General features: G+C 45.2%; 1 protein-coding gene and 1 long non-coding RNA gene across 4 annotated transcripts in view; one reads left to right on the forward strand and one right to left on the reverse strand.

The window, feature by feature from the left end:
* Smyd3 (SET and MYND domain containing 3) overlaps positions 1–22,177 on the forward strand; it is a 522,482-nt gene that overhangs the window by 331,464 nt on the left and 168,841 nt on the right. The window lies entirely within an intron of this gene.
* LOC121136889 lies at positions 13,922–18,159 on the reverse strand. The gene is made up of 2 exons (XR_005874071.1): positions 17,893–18,159; positions 13,922–17,795 (listed from the first exon to the last, which is right to left on the reverse strand). It is a non-coding gene; the product is annotated as an uncharacterized LOC121136889 (long non-coding RNA).

Raw genomic sequence — 22,177 nt, forward strand, 5'->3', positions numbered from 1 at the left:
CTGTTGTCAAAGTGTGTTTCCTATTGGTAGAACTTATACAGTTAGGAGACATGATTTAAGTCACAGTCTAGGAGTTCTTTATGCCTCTTCTGTGGGGACTCCAGCCTGGCAGGGGGCCAGGGGGCAAAGCAGGGAGAAGGGAAAGGACTATGCTTTTTATTTTATTTTATTTTTTGACAAAACAAATAATCTCCTTTAAGGGATGACTCCCTGTAGAGCCCCTGAAACATTTGCAGACAGCTCCCGAAGTTATTACAAACCCACAGCTTCCTGTCAGCGAACTCACTATGTCTCTATCCAGTTTAATCGCAAGTCCACTCAGATGACAAGGGAGAACTCTGCTCTCCTCCTTTAAGATGGTGTATTGCTGAGTTTAAGGCCTGTTTCCTCTGTAGTGACTTCCGTGGTAGCACTGACATTCAAGATGTGCCTAGTATTTCCCGAGCCATGGACCCTTTGAGCTAATTTTCTGTGATTCAGTCAGTTCATTTTGGGAGACCAGGTCCCTTAGCATCCCTGGTCCTTTCCATTTGCAGAGAGACATTATGCATCCCTATATTTAACACACCTATAATCGGCAAAGAACAGAGCCTTTCGGATGAACATGTTCTCGCTTGGTGATCTATTTCTTTTGTACTGTGCCCAGGCTCAGACTTGTCAGGGGTTCCTTCCCAGATGTTGTCTTCCATTGAGATTACACCGAGCTTTCTCTTTTTCTGGAGAACGTTGAGGTTTATGTTATGTTGTGTCTCCCCGACAGCTTTCTCGAATCATTCCTCCACTCATGTTATGTGTCAGAGAGCAAGATCGTGGCTAATATGACTGAAGAATACTGGCCAATGGTTTGTGAAACCTTGAGTTAATCCCAAGATCAACTGGCTAAGGCAGTTGGTGTAAGTGTGAGGAAATCTCCTTATTTTCTCCCCCCCCCACCTGATAGTGATAGTGTTTTCAAAGTAGTTATGCATCATTATTAGTCCCTTTATTTTTACTGAGTGGCCAATATCTGCCATGTGTAGGTGTCTCTGAAACAATACCTAGCAGGTACTAGATGCATGCTAAGCACTGGCAATGTTTTATATATTCTGATTATCCTTAGGGTAGTCTAGGAGGGGGACTAAGGTTACGTAACTTCCCCAACATGAAGAGCTAGAAGGTGAAGGGGCATGCTTTTCCTCTGTAGTATGTGCCCCCCCCCCCGGATATCTGCTTTTTTCTTTATAGTAGAGTTGTAAGGCTTGGCTTCATTCTCTAAAGGGCCCCAGGCCCTGAAGTCAAATAATTCATTCTTAGCATCATCTTTAAGAAAGATGCCCAGAAAAGAACAAAATGTACAGCTTCGTTCATTGCCAGCCCCAAAGTAGTGACGGCTTCGGGAAGTGACGAAGGGTGACACGTTTCTGGTGAAACTGTAGAGGGAAGTAAGGGTGATTCAGGTAGTTCCACTGGTCATTCATTTCCAGACATTCAGGGTTCTCTCTCAGAGCTCTGAGTTTTTAATCTAGCGGTAAGACACTGATTCGCTGTCTAGAGTTTGCTATGCTGATGATCTGTTGTCCAGTTGCTAATTTTAAATGGCTGTCGTCATGCATAGACACACAAAGCTCTCCACCAGGACCTCTCTTGGCTTGTGCTTCTTCCAGTTCCAGCATCAGATCCTCCCTGCTGTTTGTTCTCCTTCTCTGTGGAGCCCGAAGCCAGCCAGGGATAAGACCTTCCCATGTCGCTGCAGAGAGGGACCTGAGTGAGGAGCTGAGGGAATGTGTGGAGAAGTAAAGTGATAGCTTCATAGCCGCCTCATTCTTCCTAAATTCCGTCCTTCTGTCCTTAGGAGAAAGGGCAGTAGACTGCTTTTTTGTTTTTTCCTCAGAATTAACATTTAGATGAGAAAATTCAGAGTTTGGATTGCTAGTGTGGCTGTTTTCCTATGGTGAGGGCATCGTGGAAGGGTTAAGTGTCAGAGCCTTCTTCTTTGCTGTTCCTTTTTCAGGGGTCTCCTGTAGCCATTTAAGACACGTCCCTGCCCACCTTCCACTCACACATGGAGAGTTTTTATACCCATTTATGATTGACCACTTAAACTTTTGATTCCAAAGTGATTTAAGACTCAGTTGTTCAGATGCTTGCCCTGCGTAGCCCTGGCTTTGATACCCAGTGCCGTGTGAACTAGGCATGGTGGTACATGCTCGCAGTTACAGCCTTCAGAAAGTGGAGGCCAAAGGATCAGAAGAAGTTCACGGACGTGTTCTGCTATATAAATTCAGTTTCAGATCAGGCTACAGGAGAATCTCTTTTAAAAAAATAAAAAGATCAAGGTCATGTTTGCATACTAATGGACACATCTCTCTGTTTTTGAAAATGTTCCCATGCATAGCTTAGGCGTTATGTGGTTCAACTGTAATTAATAATTCACTGAACTCATATTTGTCAGGCATTGTACTATATATACAGACAACAAAACTAAGGATCAAGGACATGTCACTGTTCAAGGTGACACCATTGATATGTGGCACAATGGGCAATATAAACCCAAGATGTAGTGCTCCTGGACCTATGTTCTGACCCTTTCTCGACACACTGATTCATGTAACTAGTTCCCTACAGAGAGGCATAATCCTCTCATTTATCACAGTAACAAATATTCCTAGAGTAAGCCCCTTTGTACACAGATGCTTATGAAAAGATGTCTGTGATACATGTGTTTTAATACTAAAGAACCAACCTTATTTTGCAATGTTTTTAGCTCATAGTGACCTGTGCAAAGAGGTTAAGGTCTGTCTGTGTAGGAGCTGGTGCTGTACTATCGTCTTGAAAATAGCATTGGTCTCAGGTCTCCTGTCATGTCATTAGGCTTGTGCTTGCTTTTAGAAGACCCAGAATCTGTGTTCTCAGTTGTCCTTGCTGCTGGAACCCATGTTTTAATTCCCAGTGGCCTTCAAGGCCAAGAAAAAGAAACCCTGATTGATTGTTAATTTGGGGTGCCTCTCAGGAGTCAAGTCTGCAGAGAGGTCACAGAAGATACAACCCTTAAAAGGAGGTGCCAATACCCCATTCTCAGTATCACAGTGAAATGACTATTTCATTTTTCCATTTTCCGTTCCAATGGGTTTTGATGTGTTGAAAAATAAATAAAAATACATACAAAAAAAACTTGATCGGTGGAATATTTGCCTATATTGCTGAGAAAGCAATAGCGTTGTAAGACCAGGGTGGCTTTTCATCAATGGAGTGATTAATTACTATATCAGAATGTGTAGATGGAGATCAATAACACAGAGATGGGTAAATGAATTTCCTGCCTCCTCAGAGCATCTCCCAGCAGGCCCCCGTCAGCTCCCCTCAAAACTGCATGACAGACCTCTGTACTAGACCGAGGGCTATGTTGACCTGACAGCTATTTTTCTGGTTGTAGGAATCCGAGCCCACGAACTGAAGTCCTTTTCTGAGTAGAGTTCAGTCTTCCGTTGCTTACCCAGAGCCTGCCTTGAGATGGTCCCTGTGGGACAGTAGGGGACCAGGATTCAGACTGTGCCGTCTGTACAGGAAGATTGACTGATGCTCGCTTCGTTACCGTGCTTACTCACACATGCGGCGAGGCGCATGCCCTACTGCTAACCTACACTCCCAAGCATAAGGATTTTTAAATTGGCAGTTCTGTTTTGCACCCCAAAACTGTATTGTAATTCTGTACCCATGAACAGGTTGCAAAGCTCCTCTGTTTCCTGAATCTAAAAGAGGCAACAAGGGTTAAAGAGGTGACCTCTTGACCTTGGCCTGAGGTAGATGGAGGTGCAGTGATAGTGGGAGCTTCCACTGATGTTGGTAAGCATTGTGTGGTTTCCTCAGGTTAATGGCTTGTGATAGTCATGGGCTTTTGCTATTGGTATCCGGAGTTGCTACATGGTATGTTCACAACTAAATGGTACTCTCTTTAGCTTTTATTTTTGCCTTTAAATTGGCATTAACTTTCATAAACCCACAATGATCTGTGCTAGGATGCTCTGTAAGTGCTGCTGAGGACATGCGGACGTGCTTAGCCTGCACGAAAAGGGGCTGTGGGCATCCGAGGCGCTACCAAGCCTGGTAATGGTCGCCAGAAGCTTTCGTTTCCTCCCTCATCAAAAACAACAGTTCTTAAATGGTGAGGATAGAGCTGGCAAAACACTCTCCTGTGAGGCAAGGTCCTGGGTTCTATTCCCAGTAAAACAAGCAAATAAGCAAACCAAAATACAAATAAAAAACGACAAACTCCAAAAGCAAAAGCAAAGCCCAAAGCAACAGCTGGACATGGATTTGGGAATTCTGACATTTGGGAAGCAGAGGCCAGGAAGTCGGGAGTACAAGGCCATCCTTGGCTATATAGCAAGTTTAAAGCTACATGAAACCCTGTCTTTAAAAGTACACGTGCACACGCGCGCACACACACACACACGCACGCACAAACACCACAAATGGCATAATGTTTTTAAAATGATGGGGATCAGAAAGGCAGGGCAGCAGTTAGGACTGTGGGGTTCACAACCAGTTGTCTGATTTGTTCCGTGTCTATAACGTGGGGCCAATCAGAAGGGCCTCTGTGTTGCTGGTTGCCATTGCATCGTATGGGTTAGCATGTAAAGTAGTGAGAATGCCATCTGGTGCGTGTGAAGCCCTTGATACACATTAGCAGCTGCTGTGATTAAAGCTGCTATTCATCGTCAGCATTTTATCTTTCCAACACACTCCTTTCTTATAGGGAGTAGGGAAGGAGACTAAAGCATTTGAAATGGCGGGCTTAACATTGTGAGCACCAAACCAGGTTGAGTGCTTGAAGAAAAGGAAATGGAATTCGCAGAACAGATAGACTGCTGAAACCTAAGGACGGGAGGGTCCTCATGGAAGTCTCCATCGCTCATTAGGAGACAGAGACCACCTGAGCTCTCCCTAGTGGGCTTCCCAGTTTCTCACTGAAAACCACAGGTAGTAAGAATGTGATTTTTGCCTCAGGTCATTTTTAAAAGCTATTGTGCAGAGAAGTGGTTTGCCATCAGCCTGTATGTTCATCCTACTGGATGGATTCTGCACTGGGCTGCAGACCTGTGCAGTAGTGGTCAAAGTAGATGTCAGAGCTGTCAGAAGGGCAGGATTATGTGTAGATGGAACTAGGACAAAGATGTCAGGAGATACTGCTCTGATTGGGTAGATGGGGTCTGCAAAATCCCTTGGTTTTAAGACTGGAGTATTTGTGAAAATGATAGTAAACTATTCTGGCAGGCCAATAACAATCCTATAAGTACCAAGATACATGCTGTGTGTCAGGGGGAAAATGTTTTGCAATCCCCTTTCTTTCAATATACCTGGTGCAGCTTGTTAAATTGTTTCATGTTGCTTCATCGTATTTCTAAGATCTCAGAAAGAAAGCGCAACTCTTATTTTCAACATTGCCTTTTATTATCTTAAAATATTTATCTTACTTATGTATACTTCTGTGTATTTTAATAATTTATTTAACCTGGTATGGTCTGGAAAAGAATTGGACAGAATTCTTCATTGACTTCCTTTGTCACTGACATTTAACTGTGCACCTAGATCAGCTGGCTCTGAGTTCTTGTCAACATGACTGACAGGTGGATCAGGGAACACGCTTGATTGAGAAATCAGCTAAGAGAGTTCATTGTGGAAATGATGGTGGCAGCATTTTTCATTTGTCTTTTTGACTATGCACTTATCATAGAAGGCTCTGTTGCCAGTCTTCGTAAATCAAACTTCAGGTTTAAAGAGAAAACTGCTGTTCCCTCAAAGATGTTTCTCTTTCTAGCCTGTTTTTCTCCAGTGTCTTGTTTTGGAAGAAGTCAAAAGAATAGCTGATAAACAGCTGCAAAGTCTAGAGCGGTCCTGCCACCATTAACGTTGTGGACTGGACCTGCTGTGCAGGCATCCAGCGTCCCTGGTCCTGGAAGGAGAAATCAATACCCACAAGCTGTCATCTGACCTCTGCATGTGTGCTATCAGTATAACACACACACACACACACACACACACACACACACGCACACACACACACGCACGCACGCATGCACGCACACACGCACACACTTGAGTAAATAATAATATCAAAATCAATCACCCTAAATGGAGAGGTACCATAGAGGGTAACAGAAAAATGCAGAAAGGGGAGGACGCTGGGCCTTGCAGGCAGTGGGAGAGCTGCGAGGGGCTCAGGTTCTCTACATCAATAAAATAAAAGTTTATAAAAAATAGAAACCAAAGGTGTGATGAAGTTTCTTGCAACACTTATAACAAAGAATTAGGCGGGGCGGTGGTGGCGCACACCTTTAATCCCAGCACTTGAGAGGCAGAGACAGGCGGATCTCTGTGAGTTCGAGGCCAGGCTGGACCGACAGCCTCCAAAACAATACAGAGAAACCCTGTCTCGTAAAACCAAAAAAATAAAAAAATAAAAAAGAATTAGTACTTTCACCACATATAGAGTGCAAGCTAGTCAGAAAGAAATGGGTGTTAGTGGGGAAAAGCACATAATGAAAAACAGATAGTATTTAAATACACACACAGTACCCATAATGTCTCTTTGCTTTCTGTTGTTGTTGGGTTTTGTTGTTGTTTATTTTGGGGGTATCTGATATTTATTTGTTTGGTTGGTTGGTTCTGTGTTTTGGGGACAGGGTCTATACCCTCTGAAGTCCAGGCTGGTCTGGAAATCTCAATCTTCCGCCTCAGCTTCTCAAGTGCGTGGGTGATAGGTGCCACCACTACCCTGGGCTGTTCTTGATATCTTTTTTTTTTTTTTTTTTTTTTTTTTTGGTTTTTCAAGACAAGGTTTCTCTGTATTGTTTTGGAGGCTATCGGTCCAGCCCAGCCTGGGATTAAAGGCATGCGCCACCACCGCCCGGCTGTTCTTGATATCTTATAAGCTATGTATCTACAGTCTACAAATCACTGCATAAGGCAGAGCACTTGGGGTTGAGGGGATCTGCAGGAGAGCTCTTGGGGGCGAGGGGCACCATAGTGAGAATACTCTTGTTCTGTCTGGAGCTTGACAGAACATGGCCAATAGCTGTGGATTGCTGTTTTGCTTTGGAAGAGACAATGGAATGAACCCTGCTTACTAGAGACGTTGTTGTGGACTCAGGGTGTGTAGGAGAGGATCTGGCTGTGCTCTTATATGCACACGTGTGTCTCCTTTCTCTGCCTCTTAATGACTTGGGTCACTGAAGACCTAGGATGCACCTAGTCTGGTCCTTGGCATCTAAGTGCCATTCTCCGCAGGATGCTTCTTAGAGTAAAAAGCGAATGTTGAGCCTGGGACACATTGTCCAGTAAAGTAAGGCAATATGTAAATAAAGAGAAAGCCTGGTCTTAAGGACAAAGGAGCCAGCTTAAAGGGGCTCCCGCTCTCCAAATCTGGGGTGATTTGGGTATCAAAAACAATGAGAGCGCTGAGTGCACTAGGAACTTGTAAATCCATGCTGGCCTGAGTAAATGAGTTCTCCAAGTCTGTCTGATGGGAAATGAGATGTTTGCATCATCTCAGGGTGATTTCTGGACCACCAAACGTGTATTACTTACAAAGGGAAAATGAGCAGCTTCACAGTTCTGAAGTCGTGTGATGCTCTAACCAAGAGGTCAAAGCATCAGTGGCTAGTATCCTGTGCTGCCCGAGGGGGTAGCGGGAGCACGGCCCACTAAGATGGACCTATCACCTGAAGCAAGCATGAGGGGGTAGCGGGAGCACGGCCCACTAAGATGGACCTATCACCTGAAGCAAGCATGAGGGGGTCCGGGAGCACGGCCCACTAAGATGGACCTATCACCTGAAGCAAGCAGGAGCAAGCATCAAGCAAAACCCAGGAGGAGAAGCGGGCTGACAACTTGCCTCTACTTACCAACGCATCATTCCTGCAAGTCAGAGAGACATAAGCTCTGATTCTGATCTAGAACCTTTGGCTCTGAACAGAAGAGCCATCGGGGAATGGTCAGTGAAACTTGAACGGTATCTAAACATTAGGTTGTGGCAATACATAGTTGTTAACTCCTCTTTTATGGTTGCACTGCAGGACTTGTATAGAGAAATGCTTTTTAGACGTCAAGAGTGTAGGCCAGTGGTATAGCACCTGTCTAGCATGACAAGGCCCTGGGTGCAGTCCCAAGCAATGCACACACACACACACACACACACACACACACACACACACACACACACCACCACCACCACCACCACCACCACCATCACACCACATACAGAGAGAGAGAGAGAGAGAGAGAGAGAGAGAGAGAGAGAGAGAGAGAGAGAGAGAGTCATGCTGTACCTTGCTAGTATCCTGTGAGTGACATGCTAACATGTGCCAAACAGCCTTGGACGTGAATAAGATGGCATCTGTTATTCTGATCTAATTGAGCAGAAACACTCTTAGGTGCAAGTCACATTATTAATTATACATGCCTTGGGTTCTTAGCTGTGTACAGAGATTCATAAACAAAGATTAGACACCATGCCCACTGCTCTTGGTATGAGACCGTCAAGACAAAGGGGCTCTGACTATCCATACAGTCCTAAATTATTTCCCGTCGTTTCTCTTAGTATCTTCTTCTGTTGATGCAATTCTGGTTTTCTTTTCCTCCTTTTGCTCATGCTTCCTTGCTTCCCCTTGTCCATCTTTTTATTCTCCTCAGTCTGCCTTCATCTGTGACCCCTTTCTAAAGAAGCTATGGCTTCTTTTGTCTGAGGGTTGCTTCTAGTTCCTATGCTAAAACATTTTCAGATGTGTCTTGCAATATTTTTTTCTGTGACTGTAGCATAGTGTTTTCTTCCCTGGAACCAAGCTGATTGCTTATAGGCAGCATGTTAATGTCTTTCTGTTTCTGCAACAGACAGATAGGATCTGCCTGGCATGGCCAGCTCATGGCTCCAGCTGTCATGTCAACAGAAATGGTTCCTCGGGGCTCCAGATCTTAACTTCAAAGTGCAGTCCAGTTCCTGAAAATTTAAAAATAGGTCTGCATGACCCAGCAATTCTATATCTGGGGAGATGTCCAAAAGGCTTGAAAGAAGGCTCAAACATATTGTTCACCTATGTCCATAGCAGAATTAGTCACAGCTAGCCAAATAGTGGAAGCAACCTGTATGTCTATCAACAGGTAATACAATGGAATTCCATTTTCAGCAGAGAAATTCAGATGCATACAAGAGCATAGATGAATCTGAAGACATTACACTGAATGAAATAAGTCAGCCATCAAGGGATGGTAAATGAGAGATGCCTAGAATTATCAAGCTTGTAAACACAGAAAGGTTGAGTGCTGTGTTTCACTCTTACAAGATGGGATGTTTTTAGAGCTGGATGGGCTGTACGGAGTGGCACTGTGAATGCACTTGATGTCCTCTTAGAATGGTTAGAATGTCCATTTTTATGGTATGTATTTAACTATGATTAAATTTGAGAATAAGGAGTGTTCCAGGGGGACACGTTCTCATCAGTGCTGGACTTAAGGGTTTCCCTCAGGTTACTGGAACTGGGTATTCTCTCAAGCAGGCAGGACTGTGGCTGGATTCCATGTTGTCATGATTACTTTAGTGGGACATGAGAAGAAGTCCATGCAACTGGCAACAATTATTACATCTACTACGGACACAATCCTTTATTAATGTATGCATGGTAGCTTTAGAGAGGACTTCCATTATCTTCCATCCCTTTGGGAAACTAGGGTTTAAGAGTTTAATATGGTGAGTGGGGCAAAAATGTTAGTATGTGGTGGGGTCCACATGACTCTTAGTTCAGAGTTCATACTCATCCATTCAGTACCATTTCCTCCAGACAGCTCAAGGGTGAACTTGTAGGAGGAAGCCTATATGCCTGCTCACCAGGATGTGCCTGGTTCACACGCTGCTGTTCCTTGCTGAGACTAGATTACATTCCTTCTCATGGCACAAACCTGCTAATGAAATGGCTTCTCCCCTGCTTTGAAATGCCCAGCAACAATTTTGATTTTTCTCTCTCTGTATTTTCTCTTTATCTTCTGTTTATTCTTTTTAAATGTGTTAATAAGGGTCTTTAGTGATCTGTATACCAAGAAAGGCCTCTTGGGTAAAATTGTCCAGCTTTCAGTCTTCTTTCTCAGAAAGCAAGAATATGAGCGTTTGCTGTTATAATGGGGACACAGGCCGTGCCGGAAAAGCACACGGTCCCTCTGTGGTGTGGCCTGGGACTTACGGTGTAATTTTCCTCATCCTGCTCAGCTGCTATTATACAAGTGCAATGTCGAGTACCTCTCCAGATGCATGCGCCAGACGGCCTCATACCTGACGCATCCCTTTAGGCTTATGATTGGCCCATCCGCCAGTTTGATTTCATCCGTGCTGTGCTGGCCAGGCTTGTATTGTTAAATTGCCCTAATTTTTTTTCTAAAAGGCCCACAAATTCAAAATTAAACAAATGTAGTCTATCAAACCAATAACTGTTACATTACAGCCCAGAAATCATACAGTACCTGCTGCTACATAATGCAATTATGCATGTGAATTTAAAAAATGAGCTGTAAGTCTTGAATGGGAGATACTTAACATGGCAGGTTTGTGGTATTTAATGCACATACAAAAAGCCTATGAAATGTAATCTGTCTTCTTGGCACATTTGAAAAACAGTCTTGGATTCTGTGTTTTCCTTGTGGAAATGTAATTCCTGTACCTATTCATTCCTTTCAGATATTAAGCATGCTGTTTTGGTATAGAAGAGTGAAAATAGTATGTACTGGAAAAAATAGTTGAAATTTTTTAACGTCTATTTTATGTGCATGGATGGTTTGCACATGTGAATACATGTTCACCACATGCTTGCCTGGTGCCTGTGGGGGCAGAAGAGGGCATTGGATTCCCTGGAACTGGAGTTACAGTTGTTTGAGTCCCAGTGGGAGTGTTGAGAATCAGGGTCAGTCCTCTGGGAGAGCAGCCAGTGCTCTTAACGGCTGAACCATCTCTCCAGAGCCACCTGCCCAGTACTTTGTGAACCATGCGCCTAAAACGTGCTCCAGGGTCCTGTACCGTCCGTCTGCTCCTCTTGCATGAACATCGGGGTGGTGGGCAGGTGACAGACACAAATGTGATTGTTGAAGGTAAGAAGTGTGTGGTTTTCCTTGATCCATTTTCCTTCTGTGTTTTGCCTTCTGTGGTATTCCTTAGGGGAAGTAGCTCTTGCCTAGGTGTAGATGATTGTGGGAGGAGGACTGTGGGGACCAAGAGGGTGGCCACTGGCAAAACTGCGGTGACACACACTGAACATTTCCCTGCTTGCTTTTATCTCACAGGGACGCATGCATGCACATGCTTTGATAGAGGTGATTACAGGAACTCTTAATGTCCCCAGGAGGTGAAGTACAGAGGTTTCTCGTGAGGGTGGGGGCTGGGGAAGGGAGGTGGTGTGGCTGGACAGATGGAGAATTTACAGCACCACCTCTTGTTTAAATCAGATAATTGCTTCAAGTTCTGTTATACAAACATGGGGACAAACACCGGGAGTCAACATCTCTGCTAAGAAATCCTAACCCTGTCTATCATTTTGTAAATTTAGCATAAATGGGCTATCAAGTGTGAGTCTTCACAGTGTCCAGGAAAAAAACAATCTGTTGAAGACAGGCACCGGGTCCCGTCATCACTGTGCAGTGCTCATGACACTCCATATCGTTTGCCTTTTCTCCCCAGAAACAAAATACAGCTGATAATTACAGATGGAAACTTCGGGAAGTGTTCAGGACTGGCATCAGTGGCTTAGGTCTGTCATCCAGCAAGCAGCTGAGAGCCAGTATCAGTCATTTTAATTGCTGCTTGTGGTTGGAATCTGTGCAGCCGCGGGAGGTACCGTGCTTCTGGGTGCACAGTACTTCTAAAAGGACACGAAGGCAGCTCTTGTGTTTGGTGTTGAGTTTGTAGAGGGAGGGAGACGAAGGTGATGGAGCAGCTGGAAAAAACCCTAAGAGATAACACGCGAGTGCACAGGTTTCTGTGATTCTTCTGAGGCATCAAATCCATTTAATCGCTGTGCCCCATGCTGGCTGTGTAGCCTCTCTGTGAATAACCATGCTATACTAATTCCACTGGAAACCACATACCTGGATGGGAAGACAACACAGGGCCAATGGAAGCACCGAGTGCTGCTGGAGTTCAAGCTCTGACCCTGTGGTTGTTTTTTAAAGCTTATCCAGCATCCTGATGCTCAGAGGCTGTGCTAGCCTTGGTGAGTAAGGCTTCCCACTCCAGACAGACAGTGGCCTGCCTGATCCTTTGAATTCTTCCCCTTCCTCACGTGGGCTGGCTCAGTAACTCATTTTCTTTCTCTGTATGTGTCCCCTGGATTGTGATGTGTACACACATGTTTAAACATATACATAGAAATCAGAAGTTGATGCCTGGTGGCTTCTTCAATCTCTCTCTGCTGTCGTTTCTGGGATGTGGTCTCTCACTGGACCTGGCGCTCATTATTAATTCAACTAGACTGGCCAGTCAGGGAGTCCCAGGGACCCTGTCTCTGCTGCCCCAGTGCTGGAATAAAGATGCATACCGCCACACCCGCCTTTGCACCTCAGCAGTGGAGATCTGAACTCAGGTTCACATCCTTGCATCGCAAGCATTTGAGTCTCCTCAGCCTTTAAAGTTCACATTCAGACCCTGCTAACCCACTGCCGGATTTCACTCCGCTGCACTGATTGACACCACCTGCAGATTTCCACGGTAGCCCTTTTAATCTCAGAGAGGCTCAGGCTCAGGAAGAATAGTGAAAGAAAATTCGGAATTAGTGTGAAGTTATAGCTGTAAGGGAGAAGATGCTTGCACCTGATCCCTAGCCTCTGGCAGGTTTCTAAGCTTCATTTCTGAGTCAGAAAAGGAGATGGGGGCCCAGGGCATATCAGCTCAGAAATGTGGCCTCACTTTCTGTACGGTGTGATTGTGTGTGAGTCTGTCGTGGTGTAACAGTGCAGACTGCTATCCCAGATGAAGAGTTAACTTTGCTGTCCCTGGATAACACATGGCTAGCCGGTGAAGATGGCTTCCCTAGTCCTCTTTGGGCCTGTGATCCTGGGAGCATGTGCTTTTGTCTGTTTAACTTCTGTTACAGCAGAGAACTAGAGGCTGGATACTTACTCTGAGTTTTGGAGGCAGAAAACTCCTTTGTCTGGTTTCTAGTACGGCCCTTGACAGGTATGCTCACCCAGTGGAGATGAGTGGAAAGGGTCATGAGGGAGGAAGCAGGAGGGCCAGGCAAGGGCCAGGCTCACTGATTTAGAAAAGATCTAATCCTCACCTGCCAGACCTAACCATGCTGAAAGACCAGCATGGATCCCTTCCGAAGGCCAGTGATAGCCATTTCCCTCTTATGCCTACCTCTTAAAGGTCTCACACCCTTCAGATGCCATGACATCCCGGCACCAGCCTTTAGGGAGCAAGCCATGTCCAGACCACAGCAGCATGTCTTATGCCCTACCAATGAGACATTCTTTAATCTTTTATTTTGGACTCACAGATAAACTAGGACAAACAAGCTCTTCTTGGGGGTCATCACTGTCCCTTAAGCCTCTTGACCCTACAGTGCTTAATCTTCAGCACATAATATCTGTGCGGATGACACAAATACCCACCAAGGACATGCATAGTTACTGTCTGATGCCGTCTAGCAGCTACATCTCAGAATAATTGTTCTAAACCTTGAGTGTGTCCACATTTCTTTAAATTAAGAAATATGTTAAGATGTTAAGATGAGACCTGAAATCCCCCCCATCTTCTTTTCTCTTCCCTATTTGGATTTTCTCCATCCCTGTATTTATTCTATGAATAGGCAAAGATAATTTGGTTAACTCCTTGCCAAAAATGCACTCAGATTTCTCCTGCAAGCACTTGTTTTAAGTAAAGCAGCTCAGTAGTAAATGAAGAGGAGAGATGGCTGATGGACTTTATTTTAGTCTCTGTGCCTTGCACACAGAGCACCGGGCTCTTAGGGACATGTTGATCTGGCTGCTGGCTCTGGCAGATGTTTCCACCTAGGGACAAAAGTCTTCTTCTGCTCTTTTAGCACACTGGGATAGATCTGAGAGCTCCTCTCTGAATGGAGACACTTCTGCTATGCAGCCTGCTAGTGAGCTGGGGAAGGGCGTGGGGACAAGAACAGAGGCCATACTTTAAAAGTCCTGTCTTCTCCTTACACAGGATGATCGTTGCCTTAGTGGTCAGAAAAGTTGATTCTGAGATCTGATTCTCAGGACCCCAGGAAAAGGACTGAAACATTTCAGGACAGCCAAACACATCATTCCCACTGCTCTTTCTTAAATTTTCATCTCCCTTGCCATGATCTTAACTACTGTTCTCAAGAGGGCCTTGTAACAGACTCACATACATACTCGCATGTATGATTTGGAAGATGTTTTATGCACAAACAGTAACTAAAACCTAGCTGAGAGTTGGTAGCACACGCCTTTAATTGCAGCACTTAGGCAGAGGTAGGCAGATCTCAGTGCCCAGCCTGGTCTACAGTGCAAGTTCCAGGGTGAGTTCCAAAGCTACAGAGAAACCCTGTCTTGAAAAACCAAAACAAACAAATAGAAAAAAAAAGACTAAAACCTAGTCTGAGAGACTGAGACCTAGACCTAAGACTCTTTTCACCTTTAGTTTTGGAAGTGGGCAGTCTATTTAAAATCTAAAATTCTTTCCACTTTACATGAAAACAAGTGTGAATTGTTGCTTTATTATCCCTGTGTGTGTATATATCTATATATGTATTTATAAACACATTTCAGCATAACTAGAGTGTCAATTAAAAACATACTCTCATAAATATTTCCATGACTTAAAGAAAAGTGAAATCTCATAGTTTATTTTAAAATGCATTAAAATTGGGATCATAGACTCTTCCCAGAAATGGAAAGTGCACTTTAACTGTGGAGTAATTATGATCTCCAGTTTCAGCCTGTTCTGCATCAAAAGCAACGTAGACAAACCAGTAAGCCTTTACATGCTAGTGTTTGCCCCATTACAGAAGCCCATGGGTATTTATAACTTCGCCCAGAGCGTGTGCTCATTGCGAAGGACTCTGTGAAAGCACTTTGAACACGGGCTGCTTGAACAGCTCAAGGTTATTCACTGCCGTGGATTCTCTGTGAGTTTTGTCGAATTACTTACAGTCAACATCCACTGTGTGTAGACTGCATGGGGCCAGGCATTTCGCAGTAACTGTGTTTTCCTTGGTTTTTGGCCAGAGGTAGGAAACCAGGAGACTTAATGACCTGCCCAAAGTCACACTGCTAGCAACCCTTGTCTCTATGTCTCAGGGACCAGATTCTCACTCTAGTGCAGAATGTGGCACCTGGGAAGGAGCAGATCTCAATAGAATTAACCCTGTGGTTTATAATTTCCTGAGGGGTGGGTCAAAAGAGGAGCACTGGATCAGCAAACAAATGATTGTCATTCACTCAAGGTGACACTCAGACAAGCAGCCTGGGGCCCTGAGGTACTGCCTGAGAGAGGGAGGGAAGGCTGTAGAGGTGACTGCTCCCCCAGTCCTGAATTGCTACGACTCCAGCATTCACCTTGAACATGCACTAAAACATGCATTCACACATGTTGGCATTCATGTAGCACCCTCTACATGGGGCTCCGGAAACCACTGAGAAAAATACCTGAGCAGGCAGGAGAGGCAGTGCCTCCCAGAGACCCCCACTAAGCCAAGTCAGAAGCAAACCTGGACCCTTTAAGCTCTTACTGTTTATGGATCGAGCAGGACAAATGTGGTCTAGCCCGTAAGGTGGAGAGGGGAGCAGGGGAGTTGCAGGGGAGTTGGGGAGGCCCAGCCGCATTGCTGGGAGCTCTCTAACACTCACTTTAATATACAGGGCAATAACACATCTTTCCTTGGTGCTGAATCCTGGAGGGCGTCCCTCTCAGCAGAGTATAACTATGAAAGCAGGAAGGCAAGTGAGAGAGCTCAGGAAGGAACCTCGTCTGTGACCCCTGACCTCCTCCACTGGCAGATCTCTCTGCTTTTGAACTAGACAGAGCTAGCGCTCCTGTATCTCGCTCGAGCTCTGCATCCCTTCATCTTGTCTGATCACCGATAGCTCCGCCCCGGGTGTTCATTGTGTTGGCGATGTTGTCAAAGCTGGACAGTTCTGTTGTCTGTGCCTAGAGACACAGACGTGCCGCCTCTGTTGTCTGTGCCACCTGTGTGCCCTGTGGGCCGAAACACAGGCGTTCTGCTATGTGACAGGTCGGGGGTTCAGCACCGGCCAGCTACTGAAGTGTTGCTTGATTCGCACATGGGAAAGCCCTTGACTGAATCCAGCTTCCTCTTGATTTGTTGTGTTTTTACTATCCTGGGGATGGAACCCAGGGCCTTCAGTGTGCTCCACAACACTCTGCCACTCAGCTGTACCCACAATTCCTTTTTAAAACAGCCTTGAGAGTAATCAGAATTATACACGGCTTGTGTATCACAGCCCAATTTCTGCACATGTTTTCTAAATTTATGGGGAAAGGCAGGTCTCTTCCCTTTCAGCCAAGATTTCCATCTGGGAAAACAGAGGCTGCCTCAGCTGCCCCTTGATGGGAGCAGATACACAGTGGCCCATTTATTGAGCTATCTCTCACCACTTACTGGTTCCTCCAATACTCTGCCTGGACACTGGACACACACGCACGCACGCACACACGCCCACGCACGCACTATGTCTTTCTTCCGTGACACCAAGTGATAACTGGCTGGAGGTATGAAGAACTTGGCATCCATCGAATGCCCTCCTCCTGTGTGGTTTTCATCAGATTCTGTTTGAGAAGACTGAGTAGTGAACTGATCATTAGGGTCTTTTGTTTTGTTTTGTTGTAATGCCATTTTGGCTCCACCTCCTCATGTCCTCCAGCCTGGCCCAGATGACTGGTTGCTTTCAGCATGTCTGAGGACGGCAACTCCCCAAGGCAGTATTCATCTCCTGTGCTCACAGAGTCCAGTCTTTCTTCGTGGCAGCCCTGTGTCGAGGTGCAGTGCTCTTCCCCAAGTAGATGAGCAAACCAGAGCTTAAGGAAGTTGTCTAAAACTTGACAGGTATTGAGCTAAGAAATTAGGATCACAAATCAAGTCCGAAGTCCAGGTCATGATAATGAAATCGCTCCACCATATGCCATCGCTTCCTGTTCCAGTGTGGCTCTGTCACCCAGGAAGAAAAGCTGTACTTTGTATCCTGCAAGGAGAGTGTTTTATGGTTTCCCTGTTGGACAGCAAATGATGAAAAAAAAATGGAAGAGTCTGTATTTGTATAACACCCCCCCCCAGGCAGAATTTTGCTATATGGCCCAGACTAGCTGGCTCACACTCTGAATTCTCTTGTCTTGGCCTCCTGTATGCTGGGGCTGCAGTTGTACCCCAACAAGACTGGCCTTTTCATTGCTTTGGATATTATCCATTGAAAATGTTCCAATCTCCATTGTTTTGTCTCTGGAAGTATCTGTATGCACCGACCTCCCAGGGAAACAGCGTTTACTTCCTCTGCACCTTATGGGTGACCCCCACATTTTATGGGTTGCTTCAACCCCAGCTCAACCAGGTCTTAACCTTATTTAGCCTTCAGTGTGAACTCCAGTTCTCAGGGCTCCTAAGGGCAGTGTCTCCTCCTGCACAAGGAAAGCCCAAGAACCCAGAAAAGTTATTTTGTTTAAAATTCTTGCCTTGAAGTTCTTTTGGTGAAGGAGCCAGGTTGCCAGAAACAGTTGTGTTTCTTAGTTACGCTGTGATGGAGGGACCATAACTCATGGCCATTAAATTGCTTCCCTTTGAAGTATAAGAAAAAGCAGAACAACGTTTACAGTCCTTTTACCCACAGGATTACAGTACACATGAATTAAAGTCAAATGTGTTAGGAACTCACCCGGTATCGTGGCTGGCAGAATTCCATCTTCACCCTTCATTCATTAATTGGTTGACTTTCAAGTAGAAACTGGCTCGGGCTGGGGTGGCTTGAGAACCAGGAATTCGGAAGGCTTTTCTGTTCTCTCGTTTAGAAGCGGGAAGTCTTCCTGTGACAGCTTCACCGAGACAGAGACCCGTTGCCTCTCTCCTAGATGTAATCAGAGGGCAACAGAAAAGGAATTAGTGTGCAGCATCTCCCAGCTGTCAGTCTACCCGTTCCCAAGTCGTCTCCACAACAGCCCTGTGACATCAGCGGCTCCGCTCCCATGTTACACGCGGGAACAACACAGGCAGAGATTAGATATCAGGCCAGCGGTTCCAGATTCCAGTTCAGGCCTAAGTCAAACATAGTATGCACTTTCGCTCCCCAGAACTTGTATCCAAGGACACCGAAGAGCTGATAACACTGGCTGCGTCCCATGGCCTAATATCGACAGAGAAATTTACACTCTTGGATTTCTTATTAGGGAGTTTCATAGGGGAAACTGTGGGTGTCAAAGAGCAGCAGAAAATGAGTATTCGCGCTTCATGATTACATCTGAGGTATTTATACCGCACACATATGATGAGCCTATGCTCGTGTTGCATGACTGTGTTCACTGGAAGTCTTAGTGGGAGCTGGGCTAGTGGGAAGGGTGTAAGAGGAAGTGGTGAATTCAGGCAGCAGGTCCCTCGCCCTTGCTTTGAGAAGAAGTGACCCATAAAACCTGTGAACTTATGCTGAACGTGTTTATTGGTAGCACGTTCTGTCACCTGGATTTATTGCCTGGAATCTTTTCAATATAGAATTGATCCTGAATGATTCTGACTAGGTCATTTAAGAAAAAAAAATTCCACCACTCCACTAGATGGCGCTGTGGTTGCATAGATACACTTGCTGCCCCGCGGGGCTTTTGAGAGTAGGTAAGAACTTTGTGTTGGGATACTCCAAGCCTAATGGAGTGGGAATTAGAAACCTGTGGTGCCCTGGTTGTTTGCTGTTCTATTTCCAACACCTCTGTGATTCACTTGAGATTTCTTTGCCCTTTTCTGTCTTCTTGTAAGGCCCCGCCCACCAGCCCTCTACCAATGAGCTGCCTCTTCTCTTCACACCTTATTTTCCTTTGTTGAGTCCTTGGCACACCTATATTGTGCAGAGTACCACTGAGATGTCTGCATGTGTACCCTGTGGTGGGAACAGGTGAAGGAGGCGTCAAGGAAATGGTCTTCCTGCCCTCTACACTGAAATCTGTCTCCCACTTGGCCGAACAAGCTCAACTTCCTGCTTAATGTTGTAAAGAACTTGGTACTGTCTCTGCAGCAATAGGTATGGGTCTAGAAATGCAATCCTCGAAAGGCTAGGAACTCTGCTAAAGGCTGCAGAATGTACGAGGTGCTGGAGATGGTGTTGCAGAGCACTCATCGTATCTTCTCAGGATATGATCTACAACCACAGCAGGAAAGGAGCTTCCAGAGACTGGCTACATCTTTTATTTTAAGTGATGGGAGAGGGTTCCAGAGGAACCCCGCTCTCTCTCTTCCCTGCAGGGCAATATTCTGTGCCAAGTAGTTGCCAGCTCTCTAGAGAAGGAGTCATGCCATGCAAAGACAGGAACGATCTGGGAATATTACTCATGGAAGGGTCTTCAGTCCTGAGGAGTACCAGACCCAGACGTGACCTCTGCCTGACTCCCATTTGTAGTTCAAAAGCAGGATCCTGGAAACCATTGAAGACACTTTCTGTCTTCCTTGCAATGCATTAGTCATCACTGTGTAGTATTATTCTTGTTTCTACATTCAAACCACAGCTTGCAGAGCCAGGATCATGATACAAAAGAGGCTTGGTTCTTCGATTTGGGGAAGGGCGCCTAATATAAAAACTCCCCACCTCCAAAATGGGATCAGTTTCTTGTGTCCCTTGGTTCCAATAACGACGAGTTCAACACAGTCTCTTCCATAACACCCAGAGCTGGGGGAAAGTCACAAATCACTGACAGCCTGGTAGGTAGAAGATGGCTTGGCAGGAAGAGAAGGTGCTTATGGGAACCAAAGTTGTGGGTAGGTAGGCATGTTGAGACTTGCCTGGCGTACTTTTCCTCTTGGTGCAATTCCTCTTCTATTGACACAAAACTTCCTCACTAGCAGTCCTTGCTGGGATGTCACTTAATTCACACTGTCAAGTTCGGAGATGTTCAGGTGAATCAGTTGGAATGCGGTGTTTGTAACTGATCTGGCCCTGATGTTGCTCTGTAGGGATCTTAGGAGTGCATGGCATCATCTCTGTCCCCTCTGTCAGATGAGTGGAACTCCAGACCTTTCTTTCCTGGGGCTCGGCTATGGATATATTGCTGAGTAGTGGGCCTCTTGGTGCTGTCACGGACTTGGATGAAGTAAAGTAGTGCCCTATGCTTTCAGTCTGTGTGGGATGTAGAATGTAATTGTCTCATTTCCCAGCTTTCTGTGTGTTTCAAGCCTAAGGAAAGGATTTGATAAGTATTCATTGGTCCTGGGCAATACCAAATATGCCCATCGACTTCCTGCAGTTTACTAGTCAGGAGGAGCCTAGAGAGTTATCAACAGTGAATCTCTGTTATCTTAGCTAGTGAGGAGCCTAGAAATGAAATTCCTTAATTAATTTTTGACTGTGTTATAAAATAAAAGGTCCATTGTGTAAGGGAGGGCATGAATTTTGTTACCCCAAATCATCTTTGGTTGGGACACTCTGGGACTTAGTAGGGAAAAATGGAAGGTGAGAACCCTGGATCACACTCCTCCCCTGAGAGAGGGGGGGGGGAAGGGAGAGAGAGAGAGAGAGAGAGAGAGAGAGAGAGAGAGAGAGAGAGAGAGAGAGAGAGAGAGAGAGAGAGAGAGAGAGAGAGAGACTAGGGAAAAGATGATGACTTCTGGTCTCTGTCTCCACATTTTTTAACCCCCTCTCTCCTCTTTCTTCACTCCCTTTTCTATCTCCTCCTCTTCTGGGAAGAACTGAATAGAGCTGACTTCTCGGTGTCCCATCTGCCTGGCTTGAGGGTAGGAAACAGGGAGGGGCACCAGGAGCTAAGCAGCTGTTTGCGCCTCCTGTCTGCAGCCTGGCTCTCACAATGCCTCTATTGACAAGGCAGGCACCAAGATTTATGTATCTTAATCATTATCAAAAATTCTTGTTCTGAGGAATTAGGCAAGAGTCTGTCTTCAATCAGTGATTATTAAGTGCCAACCAGGAGTCAGGAGCAGTCACACCTTGTGTCTGTGACTTTCATACCAACCTTCTGAGGCAGATGTGTCATTCCCATTTTAGAGCAGAGGAAGTGGTATTCAACCTTTAAGGCAACCTGCGGCGCATTGCCAGGGGCCTTGCAGAGTTAATAAATGCTTGTGAATGGAGAACTAAGCTAAATAAGTAATCAAGTCAGGATTTAAAATCGGATCTTGTAGCCTCAGACCCCGCACTCTCTCCCTTATTGCTTCCCTAGAAGAGATTTGGATGAGCCTAAAGATCAGTCATGTTCTGTACTGTTTATTCAACAGTTTGCGTTTGACTTTGAAATAAGAATTTGTTGGCTTCATCGACCCCTATCACTCTCATTTCTTTAGCCTATAATTGCTTGCACAATCTCTTGCCTTATTTTCCTATTTTCTCCTCCTCCTCCTATTTTCCACTAGCCACAGCTTCGTTGTTAAAGATGTCACTTCTGGAGTCCCAGCTTCCTAGATATAATTATCTAGGATTTGGTATTTCCTAGCTGTGTGACCTTGGACGAAATACTTAACCACTTATCTGGGGATCACTAAACTTAAAAAGAGGTATAGTATCACCTATCACAAGAGGTTTTTATGAAGTTTATGCCAGCAAGTATATACTTAATAAGTTTAAAAAATAATGTTAGTTGGGCAGTGGTGGCGCACGCCTTTAATCCCAGCACTCGGGAGGTGGAGGAAGGCGGATCTCTGTGAGTTCGAGGCCAGCCTGGTCTACAGAGTGAGTAGGGTAGCTAGGACTGTTGCACAGAAAAGCCCTGTCTCAAAAACAAAACAAAACAAAAACAAAACAAAAAACAAACAATGAAAATTGTTGTTGTGCTAGCTAGTTTTGTGTCAACTTGATACAAGATATGGTCATCAGAGCAGAGGGAGCCTTTATTAAGAAAATGTTTCCATAAGATCAGGCTGTAGGCAAGCCTATAGGGCATTCTCTTAATTAGTGATTGATGGGGGAGGGCCCAGTCCATTGTGGGTGGTGCCACCCTTGCGCTGGTGGTCCTGGA

Source organism: Mesocricetus auratus, unplaced genomic scaffold (assembly GCF_017639785.1).
Source record: "Mesocricetus auratus isolate SY011 unplaced genomic scaffold, BCM_Maur_2.0 Super-Scaffold_100676, whole genome shotgun sequence".
Taxonomy (NCBI): Eukaryota; Metazoa; Chordata; class Mammalia; order Rodentia; family Cricetidae; genus Mesocricetus; species Mesocricetus auratus.